Raw genomic sequence first — 12,073 nt, 5'->3', positions numbered from 1 at the left:
CGGGATTTCCCGGGATTTTTGTCCCGGGAAATCCCGGGCAAGACCCTCTATTCATAACTACCTTGGGCGTCTTCGTACCTAGACGATATACAAAGAAAGAATAGTCATTTGAAGAGGAAACACTGTATTAATAGCTGCGGAATTACTCATAGTTCATAGTCCATAAAGTAGCATATTTGGCTGATTTTTTCTACCAATTCCTCCCTCCCCCTCCTCATCGTAGCATGTTTTCCTATACCTATTGCATGGCTTGTCACTCAATCCCAACCTCCCCCTCCCCCTAAAATGTTACGTCATTTATGGACGCTCCCTAAAGTACTATAGGTAAACTCCTCTAAGGATTCCTTCTGAAAAGTCCTCATGTATTCTTCTAAGAATTCCCCCAAAGTTTACTTAAGAAATGCATCCAGTAGCAACTAAGGCACTGGCATTTTTTTTTCAAAGATTATTTCAAAAACTCCTCTAGGGAATTCTTACACAGTGCTGAAAATGTCATTTAGACTTATCTGATCTCAGACACCTACAGCTCATTTTAGAAACTGAACCTGAGAATATGGTACCGTAAAATGGGGTATCTTTGATAATGCGGGTAACTTTGATAGTGCGACAGGCATGGTATAGTTTACCTTATAACTATGATTCCTTTAACCAGTTAAGGAAAAGGCAAACGTAGATCAAAACTATACATATGAAAGTCCATCTTAAACAAATTTTCATTAAAATCGAGTTTATATTTAACTTTTTGGGCTAAAAATAAAAATTGATGATATTTCTGTCATTTGTCAAACCCTTCAAACAATCTGCTGTACAGCTCTGTTTCAACCATTTTTTCAATGAATGGCCTCTTATTCTCGGTAGATCCATTATAGTAGATTCAAAATCTGGCCTTGAATCTCTTAACGAAGTGCGTTTTTGCAAACTGGACTCAATTTTGTAAATTGGGACACACATCTCCATACACCAATAAACGCCTAAAAGTATGCAATGCACTTGTAATTTCATGTAGATAAATCTGTGTTGTTCAAAATTTGTTAATAGAACATTTAAAAAATATGTATAAAATATGTTGATGTACCGTTAAAAATATATTTTTACAAAGATAATGATTTTTGATATCTAAATTGACTGTGTTTTCACTCAGTACTCCACAAACTCATTTTATATGTAAAATTTAGTAAAAAATCAATGTTTTGATATAAAAAAATCTTTCTGGTATATTCCACAAGGCTACTCTCATCATGTTCATACTCCTAAGATTTCAATATGTGATTATATTTTAAGATTTTATGTGTTTTTCCGGGAACTATCAAAGTTACCCCAAAATGGAAATCTGAATCTCGCTCATATGGAAAACTCAAAGTCACCCAAAATAATTAAAATCATTAAATCTTTCAATTGCAATTGATAACTGATACCCCAGTACTTGTTTTAAAAATATAAAAGTAGAGAAAATACTGTTACATGGAAAAATAATAAGAAAATTCGCTAAAAAACTATCAAAGTTACCCCATTTTACGGTATATGAAAAACCTGTGCGGCTAGACCAATTCTACAAGAAAGTCACGGAAAATCGCTCTTTTTCGTATATTCATAGTAAATGTCACGGACTACCTTCGGAAAATGCAAATGATATTCACCATGAATATCAATTGGAATTTTTCGAAGGTAGTCCGTGACATTTACTGTTAATAAACGAAAAAGAAGAGTTTTTCCGTGACTTCAGCTTCTAAAATGAGCTGTAGGTGGTTGAAATTAAATATGTCGAAATTACATTTTCAGCATTGTTCCTACGAGAACTCCTTTAGGAACTCCTCCAAGAATTTCTTCCAAAAATTCATTGCTCTGCATTCGTCAGGAATTCCTCCAAGCATTCCTTTTGAAATATCCTCATGGATTCTTTTGAAATTTTTTCCAAGGATTTCCCAATAAATTTCCACAAGTATCTTATTGAAAATTTTGCCAGCAAGATTGATGCAGTAATTCATTCAAGTTTCCCTTCAAAAACACTTGAAAGGCTGCTCTCATGAATCTATTCAATGATTTTGCATTAGCCAGAAGTAAATAATTAATTTGATGATCATCCTAGCACATGAACATTGCACAATCACTCTCATACATATGCTACTGTCGTTAAATCAAGACACTTTTTTTCAGTCAAGCATTCAATAAGCAATTCTGTACAAAACTAATGCGGCTTGACTGCGTGAATTAATTGAACAAAATTTGTTACTTGGGAGATTTTTATATTCCAAATACCATGCCCGTTTATCTATGTCTCAACCCTCCGTGGTCGATTCGTGGCTATAGCCGCCGGGGTTGAATACGGTGCGGAGGCATTCAATGTAAGTATTTAATTTAATTTGTATACAGCATTAGAGGTTGTTTCGGAACCCTTGTCGCAAGTGCGCAAGAAAAGGGGTTTATCCTTTAACTAAGATCAAGACTAAGATGATAATTCACACCTGGTCGAGGTGGTGCTGTCTGTCGGCTCGCCGGGTTTTGGTGAAATGAGCCTGTGCTCGGTTCTGCTTATTAAAACCGCCTACTTAGCATAAGAGCAGATTTGTCCTGGCCGAATCTAGCAAAGATTACACAAGGAAATGAGAAAGAAAGGTTTCGTGCTTGAAATAAAGAAGCTTTTGTGTTTTATGTTGGGTCGTATTGAAGTGCGCTGCTTGTTTTAATTTCGCAGCCATCAAAAGAGGTAACAGACACGGTGAGTGCTTCGCTCTAATTACGATGGATGAAGAGGTTTTCCACGATTGTCACCGTTAATTTTTCTTACTTTTGCCGACGTCGAGTGGTTGGGTAGTATTGCAAAGCTCGAAGTGGTTAAGGTCCCATTAGACATGACAAATATTTGGCCAAACAAGCCCAACAAATGACCAACACAACGTAAATCATAGCAACCTTGGATGAATGTCGGGCTTCAATGGCAAATATTTGTCATAATGACAAACAGTCTAATGGCATCTTTAGAATGTTAGAATTAGCGTTAAATACAATTCATAATCCAAGAACATGCCTTATGCATCGAGCGTAAATTGTGTAATGCTGTCACGATGATAACTGCACTAATGCTTTGTAATTATTAAGCCAGTCATGAAAGTGCATCATTGTGTTCATCCATTCCAGTCTAATGGAATACCATAGTGAAAATAAACTCATTAAAACCACAAGGCTGTCGTAACGTCAAGATGTTACCATGGTTTTTGTCGACTAGGCAATGGCACTACACAACACGAGGATGGGTCCAAATGGGTTTGCTTTATTCCCTTTGTTAACTTGCATCCATCAAGATAAAAGACAACATTGTTACGAGCGTCATACTGCGGGCAGAGCGCTCTTTATACGGTATTCAACCCTGCAAATGCTGGAGCATTCAGTGCAGTTTTTTTTTTGTTTCGTGTCAGACATTTCATCACCACTGATGCCAGAGAAAAATAGATTTTTTTTTCAAATCCTGCTTGCAGAGCTTTTGTTAACAGTGATGTTGCATGAAGCAGCAGATACAGGAAGCTTCGAGGAAACAATGATGTGGTCAGTAACTGGTGCAAATTATCAAACTTCCGAAGCTGTACATGTTGTAGTTAGCGCTCGAACAAAAAATCACATGGCATTCATGGAATATTTTTCCTTGAACGGTGTAATTTCAAATGTGAAAAATAAGGAAAGTTTATTGTGTTCAGGTTTGAGTTATAATCATAATAATTTGATCTGATTTGTTCAAAAGGAAACATGTTGCCTGAATGTCAAAAGTAAAAGTTTAAAAAAATCTTTAAAATATACTGTAATGAATATTGAAAAATACAAACTCATTATCATTGGTTTTTGTAAATCGAGTAAAATATATACAACAAGCACATATGGAGAGTTTACTGTATCAGACCAACAGATGTTCAAACCCGTTCATTCGTGTCCCGACTGGAACATTGAAGAAAAGCTAATTTTTTCCCCGTCAGCAATGCACCAGCCAGCAGCAGCAGCAGACATAACAATCCAGAGAGCCATCATTGTGCAACGGACCAGTTTTTAGTTTGAGCAAATGTTTTTGTCATCCTCACGAATTACCCGTTGATATCCTGGTCAAAAGTCACATCCCTATTCTGAAGGGTGTTTTATGGCTGCTGGCTTCCACAATGGGATGAATGGTTGAGTAGATGTACAATAATGCAGAGCAGACACTATTGTTTTGTCCGAGTTAATGGCAAACCAGTAGGCGGTTAAATATTGAAATAATGGAGCAAATCTAGTATTTCATTTGCTTTAATTATATTGATGAAAAAACTATTATTCTTCTTGATTATCGCTTTCGAAATGTCACATTAATGCATCACATTCAATCCAGTTACTGAACATGCTTTCGTTGTTTCACAACTAAGACAGCTGGAAACCAAAATACGTTGGCATCCAAGTACCTTCTACGAACATCAAAGTTTTAAAACTGCAGTTTTTTTTTCGAAAAAAAGTACTTATTCTTTAAGAAAACATAGACTTTGTCCCAATATTCATACAATTAACTCACTGTGCAGCAGTTAGAATTGGACAGTCTCTACTAAAAAGGTAGTACCCACCATGTCTTCTGGCGGTTGTAATTGAAAAAAGAATTGTAAAAATAATACGAACCATTCCAGTCAAAGGTTCTAGCATAAAACAACTAGTAGCTACAAAAGCATCAAGTCTGAAACGTATGTTGATTTGATGTACGGATGGATGGATGGTAAGTAAAATAGCATCCCTCTGGCTGGCAGCAACGGCTGCCAGTCATTATGGGAAAGATTCAGATGGCAATCCACTGTACTCGTTCGTCCAGGAGGGTTTAGAACCGTTGCTGCCGTTACGAACTTAGACTATTGTTGAAGCTAGTTTCGAAAGGCGAGTTTTTTTTTGTAAATTCTACCAGGTGTACAAAGAGATGGTAGGTATGAAAATTGACTCGGTCACCTAAGGTCACCAACAATGTAGAAGTTTTGTCTGCCAAACGAACACTTGATTATGATCCATCCATTCCTGCACTTATTTGCCAAGATGAACCTTATCCTTATCAATAAATTGAACGTTGTTCAACAGGAGATAAACCAATGACGAGTCTGTAAATTGTATTCCCGAAATATAGGATCATCCGTATGGAATATATCTGATCCTTTTTGTCAGTTACAAAGTTAACACACTTTTCCACGGGAAAAATGCTTGTTCTTCAGCACTTGTTAAAAATCAGAAGCTCAACACACTTTATCCTGCGAACAATAGGCGTTTATCCGACCAACAACGGGAGATCGTGGCAAGCTGTGCGCGCGAGGGCAGCCGCAATTTTTTGTGTCATGTGTCATTTTTATGTCAGTGGCTTGTCATTGTTACCTGCGTCAATGAAAGTAGGAATACCCTTACATACGCGTTCAGGCGAAGCCATATGATAAAAATCTTTTTCAGTTTCATTGCTCCTTTCCTTCCTGGATTCCTCTAAAGGATGTCTAGGGTGTCTCCAAGAGTTCTTTCTGATTGATATAGGAGATCTTTCCTGGATTTTGCTAAGAGTTTCTTGCGGGTTTTTTTCATTAATTCTTATCGGGATTCCTCCAGGAACTTCTTTGTAGAATCTAGCTCAAATCTTGTGCACTAAAATAACGTCTTCTTAGTGGCTGCACGTTCACTTCATAAGTGGATGGTAATGGGTTCGATCCCAGCCCCGGCACTTGCAATTTTTCGTCAGTTGCTCTTCCCCCCGTGAGCGGCCGACAGCTGACCCTCTTCTGAGCCTATGCTCTAACGTACCCGGAAATTTGGATATCGGCTACCCGAGCAGAAGAGAATAACAACAGCATAACAAAATGCGTTATTTTGGCAAAATAACTGCATAATGGAATTAGTAATTTTCATGTTATTAACATAACATATTGAGTTATAAACTTGGCTGTCATAAGCGGCAAAATAACAAGTCACATAACAAAAATTTGTTCCTGAAAAATCAATTTAATAACATGTTTTGTTAGTGGCAATAACAACTTAATAACAGTGAATTTGGGAAATATTTCAATAACAAATTTTGATATTAAAGAGTTATTAAATTAGTTAAAAATTAGGGTAAAAACTAACTTTTTTTACTCATTTTTGGGTAATTATTTTAAGTATGTTATTCTATTTTTAGAAAATAATAGGCCACATAAAAAAAGTTTCGAATTCATTATAAAACTTACAAACATCGACGGGATTTGAACCTCCAATCCTGCTATCGTAAATTTCCAGTCGCCTTTACCAATGAGGCTATCACAGCACTTGCAGTGAGGGACGATAGAAGCTTTACTGGTTCTACGTATTGCCAGTTTCCCTATTCCCCCATTTCATGTTTGCCAGTCGCAGGACAAAAATAGACAGAGATTTGAATGCAAGATCAAACAACGAACCTCTCTCTCTCTTACCAACAGCGCTATCGCGGTGCGCAGACATGTGCACTGTAACACTAATAACAGTGGTGGCGTTCGCAGGGCCCGTCGTCGGCTGTTTCGGAACAAGGAGAACGACGAAAAAGTTGCTAGTCGACTATTTATGATTGAGCTTCGTCATGGGGTGCATTTTGGCGGCGACAAAGATCCTTTCCAGACGGAGATGATTTTATTTAATTTTTTGTTTTGTTCGCGTTGTGAGAACGGCGATTATACACGTACCTACGTGAGCGAAGGTAAAAGGTAATTATATCATATGCCGATATGATTACTTCTGCAGATGCTGTTTAGTTTTATCCTGTTTTAGATTATTTTTAGTAATGAAAAAAGATATTTATGACATAATGTCAAACAATATATGATCGAATAATAATAGACCGAAAGAAAAAAAAGTTATAATAGACAAATGCAATCATCAATTGAGCAGAATTGTCTGTATAGTTGACATTTTTATTGATTAGAATTATTTAGTAGGTACCATATTTGCTATCTCCACTCTCACTAACATTCATTACTTCGTAATACATAGTCTGTTCGATACTTTTTGACGTTATAATTAGAGGTTAGAATAGCAGTACATATGACATGACATATAATTTCAACTAAGTTTACTCAATTTTGAGATAAAAAGAACTCATTTGCAGATGTATCACTTTTTGAAGCTAAAATTTTACTTAACCTATAAGAATTGGGAATCGTAGAAAAGTGATAGGAATTTGGCACCGTAACGGGACTGGGATATTGAAAGAAGGAAATTAATACAAAGATAAACATATCAATAGCTATGATGCTATATTTACCCAAAACTCAAATTATAGCAATGAATAAAATAAAAAATACGGAAGAGTCTGATGAAATTTTTAGAAGTTACAATGCCTTTATTTTCTACTTCATAATATGAAACAGCAGACAATAAAATAAAGAAGGTAAGCTATGTAATGGTTATATCTGCGATAAATTTTCTCCGATTTTAACAATATTGATCTCATTTGATCCAGATTTATTTTTTCCATCAAAAACAAATCCGACTGAACCAATCTGGTCATCGTGAGTTAAGAAAAAACCCGAATTGCCATACACGTGGAATTTTCCATAGACCAGCTGCAATTGGCTTCTTTAGTGGTGTTGAGATAATTCCATATTCACAATCTATACATGCCAAACTGAGCCGAAATCCAAATTTTCATGAATTTTGGTGCCCGGGAACCTATTTAAAAATCGATTTAAAGTTTGTATGGGATCGATTTGTCGAATCACCCCTCGTCGCATTTCGTACTGGGCGGAGCTGTCAAGCAATTGCCCAGCTGTCAAAAGGTGATTTCAAAAAATCTTTTTGTAATTGAAGCTTAAGGTATCAAAATAAAGTTTAAAAAATCTGAAAAAAATCATACTGGCTTAAAAAAAGGTGCTCTTTCGAATAAAATCAAAAAATCAATATATTATTCTTAATTTAAAAAACCCAATTGGTGATTGGTACAAATTAAGTACCTTACCAAGAAAAAAAAATGTTAAATTTAAATTTATACGTTCAATATGTAGTCCGTCCAAAGTCTTACACTGTACATCAAAACGTTTTTAATTAGATTTTGTTTTAGATTTTATAGAGACATTTTAAAATCTTCTCCTGTGTGGTAGGGATAGGATTTTTCAAAACACCATCGTTCTTCTTCTTCTTCATGCACCATCAAATCACCAATAGCATATCTGCCCAGCCTAGGCCCAAAGTATTGACTTCAAAGTAATCATTACGAAGCATAAATGTCAATTTCTTGATTTTGCTTTGGCTGACCAAGCCAAGGTTGACCGTAGCATTTTCATAATTCAAATCTCAATTTGTTCATCGAGCACATGTTCTGTTGTGCTGCACGTGGATGTCAAAGCGTTTTCAACAGTGTAATTACGAAGCATATTTCACGAGAGACCATATTTTTTTCAATACGCTAACTCCAACAACGCCGATATTAGAATAGAGGAGCTTAGAAGCAAAGGGGTGTAAGTTACAAAAACCCACTTTCGAGTAAATGAGCTTTGAAGTTTTTCACCAGTTTTTCATCCCATTCAAAATGTATGGAGTTTCAATATCAACCCAATTTTCTCTGATTTACTGTAATTTTTCTAATCATCATAAAAATAATCTTTAAAAAGTTCCTGTGAGCTTGAAATCTGAAGATTTTTTGATATGTTCAGCTCAAACTCGACAAAACGGTCACTTACACCTCTTTGCATCTGGGCCCCTCAATAGCATAAGAATATGTTCCAGAAAATTTGGACTTTTGGGAATACCGCGTAACCCAAGCGTTCTATTCGCATAACCAATCAATAAAAAAAGATGTCTTATTCAAACGAGTTTAAGTTCACTTAAATCGGTTCAAAGTTGAAAAAATATGAATACTTTTCAGTTTTGAGGGTAGCCGGATACGCTTCCGGCATTCTACGCAATGAAAAACAAGCAAAACTGCAGCCCCTCAACAGCAATTGAATGTTTTTTTTTTTAATTTTTCAATTACATAGAATAAAGCTGTTTCCTTATAAACATTTTCTGATCTTTTACCTGCTATCCATCGACGCTCTACAAGCAATGAAAAAAAAACGAATACTTAATCAAATTTCTCATTTTTTGTAATATAGCTAAAAATTAAAATTATTTCATATTCTGATATAATTATGTTATTTTTGCAACTGATTATTTTGTTCAGTTGCTAAAATAACAAAGTTATAACAGAGTTTGTTCAGATTTATTTGTAACAAAACTAGTTACAAAAGATTATAATATATTTTCTTATAATTTAGTTTGAAAAAGTTTGAAACAGTCCATGTCATAACAAAATTATAACATAATTTGTTAGTTATATCACATTAAGATATAATTATGATATATTATTGTTATGTTCATCTAGTCGGGTATGGCCTCCACTTTAGCATCCTATTCTATCATATATGACTTCGTGATGGCTGAGAATTCTATATATTTAGACCAACATGTTAGAATGCGAACTTCAGTTTCTCTCTTCCCCAATAGGTGTATTTTCAACTATTCATGTACCTATCTTTCAAATAGGTAGATCCGACTTCATCCTCTGGAACGACAGGGAAAACATGTGAAATACAAAATATTTCTGAAAAATCCCATTCAAAACCATCTACAATTTTGGATTCAGCTGTCTGTATTAGCTTCGTTCAAACAAGTTTATTCCATAAGTTTGACATTTTTATCATTGAAATTCACATGTCAAAGGCGGAATCTGGAACGTCCCTTTGAAAACCTTAAAAACCTTCAATATCGTCTGCTATGTTCTCGTTTAGATGTATGCAGGGTACTGCGCCACTTGGGCAGTGGCTGGTATTTTGGGTACTTTTCAGCTACAACTCAGTCAATTTCAGAAATTTAGCAAAACCTCGCGCCGCAGAGCAGGGACTTTGTTTTGTACACATTACAGCACCTCCATGTCACGTAATATACCATACCTCTTATCAAATGTGATACCGTAAGTGTACCATACTTTGCGCACTTTTCAAAAAATCGTTAAACAGTTTTTCTGGTGCATTATGCAAACTTTTTCCCACGGAATACTAGCTAGTGATATGGGGCATGCACTTTGTCTCAGTTTGGATGTAATGATAAATGGAAGAGGAAGACAAATTGATGAGTGAATATGCAGTTGTTTTCCCTCAAATGCTGTAAATAACGTTGTAGAATGACGTAGGTTTTGTTTCAAAATTTGTTTTAGTTTAGATAGCAATACCATAAAGTATTTGTGCACTCTCAATAATACAATAATAACCAAACTTGTTCCACAACAGAATGTAATATTGAGATGTTATTTAAGGGCTGCATACCAATTGCTTGGTCATAACAAAATAAGATTGTCCAACAAAACATGTTATGGAAACGTAATGCCTTGATAATTCAATAATAACAAAACAAGATATAAAAACAGGTTTTGTGATTTCGTAGTTATTAATTTGATATTCCCCTCTGCTCGGGTAACGGCGATTCATAATGGACCCCCTATCGGACTGGAAAAGGAACAAGAGCCACACATCGTCATCCTCGTGCTCATCATTCTACCATGTGGACAGGGTAGGAAAGTGACGCCAATTGGAATCGCTCACGCAGTGCCCTAGTGGACAAAAAGGGCTGTAAATTAGGTTAAGTGATTGAAACAACATCTTTATATCACCACATCTCAGCCAATTCTCCCTTCCTAGATAGTTCCCGACTGCTATGACCGTTTCTTCTCGTTGCCCCTAACAACGAGCACATGTCTCGAAACACTGAAGCAAATCATCTACTTATTATTTTGTAATAACACTATCAATTTCCTACATTCTTCTAGAATTCCTTCATGAATTTCTGCCATACTTTTTTCTCAAAATCCTTTTTTTTCTCCGAAGATTACACCAAAAGTTCCTTGTGGGATCTCTTCAGGAACTTCACTGGATTGTTTTTCTTTTCAAGTTTCCTCCAAAAGGTTTTTCCGGGATCGCTTCAGAAATTCCAAGAATTCTTTCTTGGTTTCATCCAGGAAAAACTTCTTGTGGTATCCCAAGTAACCAAAAGTTCCGCTTCCCATGACAAAATGCACTTTCAAGTTCAGCGAAGTTCAGATAAAGTTCCAAACGGAACTTTCTGGCTGCTTAAGAGGCTAACGATGAGCCTTGCTGGAACTTTGGTCACAAGTTCCGGCAAGGCTAATTGCTAGCCTCTTAAGCAGCCAGAAAGTTCCATTCGGAACTTTATCTGAACTTCGCGGAATTTTAAAGCTGCTTAAGATGCTATGTCGGAACTTTGTCGGAACTTTCAAGTTCATAGAAGTTCAGTTCAGTAGCATTGTGTTTCAATGAAGATCATATTTATTTCTTTTACAGAAAACAACTATTTAAGCGTACACGAATAAAAGACAAAAATTCATTTATCAAATCAATGAATACTAGGCTCGAGCAAAAAAAAAAATGCCGCCCATCGGATTCGAACCGAAAGTCGCTGCGTGAGAGCCCTGCGCTCTACCACAGTACTACAGCTGCGATTGAGTGGACAGCAGGTAAAGTCTGACTTGAATCGATTTTCTGTCGGCAGCTAGTTTTGCACATTTGTACAGTAGTGAAGTTAGCTTGACTGTCAAGTGTCATCAGCAGCGCAGCGGTAAGTCGGCAGGCTATCACGCAGGAGAATCCAGTTCAAATCTACATAGCAGCGACATATGTGAAAATATAATTATCAGTAGCAATTTCCAGACGTGAATCACAAACCCCCACCAACAGGGTATGATTCTGAAAAACACATTTTTGTTTCTGCATGAATTTTGACAAAGTTCTGTCAGAAGCTGCTTAGAAGGCTATCAAGCGTGCTTATGTGAACTTTCAAGTTCCAAAATTACTTAAAAATGAAGCTGCTTAGAAGGCTAATGAGCGACCTCGAACAAGCTGCTTAGCTTATAAAGTACCCTTTTATCTGAACTTTTGGTTACTTGGGATTCCTCCTAGAACTTATTTCGGAATTATTTTAGGAACTCCTTTCAGGATTACTTAGTGAAGGCCTTCCGGCATTCCTCCTCCTATCCTCAACATTTTTTATGGGACACCTCTTGATTTTCGTTCTGGGTTTCCTTCAAAAGCTCCTTGTGGCATTACAT

Source organism: Aedes albopictus, chromosome 3 (assembly GCF_035046485.1).
Source record: "Aedes albopictus strain Foshan chromosome 3, AalbF5, whole genome shotgun sequence".
NCBI classification, from domain to species: Eukaryota; Metazoa; Arthropoda; class Insecta; order Diptera; family Culicidae; genus Aedes; species Aedes albopictus.
The sequence above is the reverse complement of the archived record's forward strand: the minus strand, read 5'-3'. Positions refer to the sequence as shown.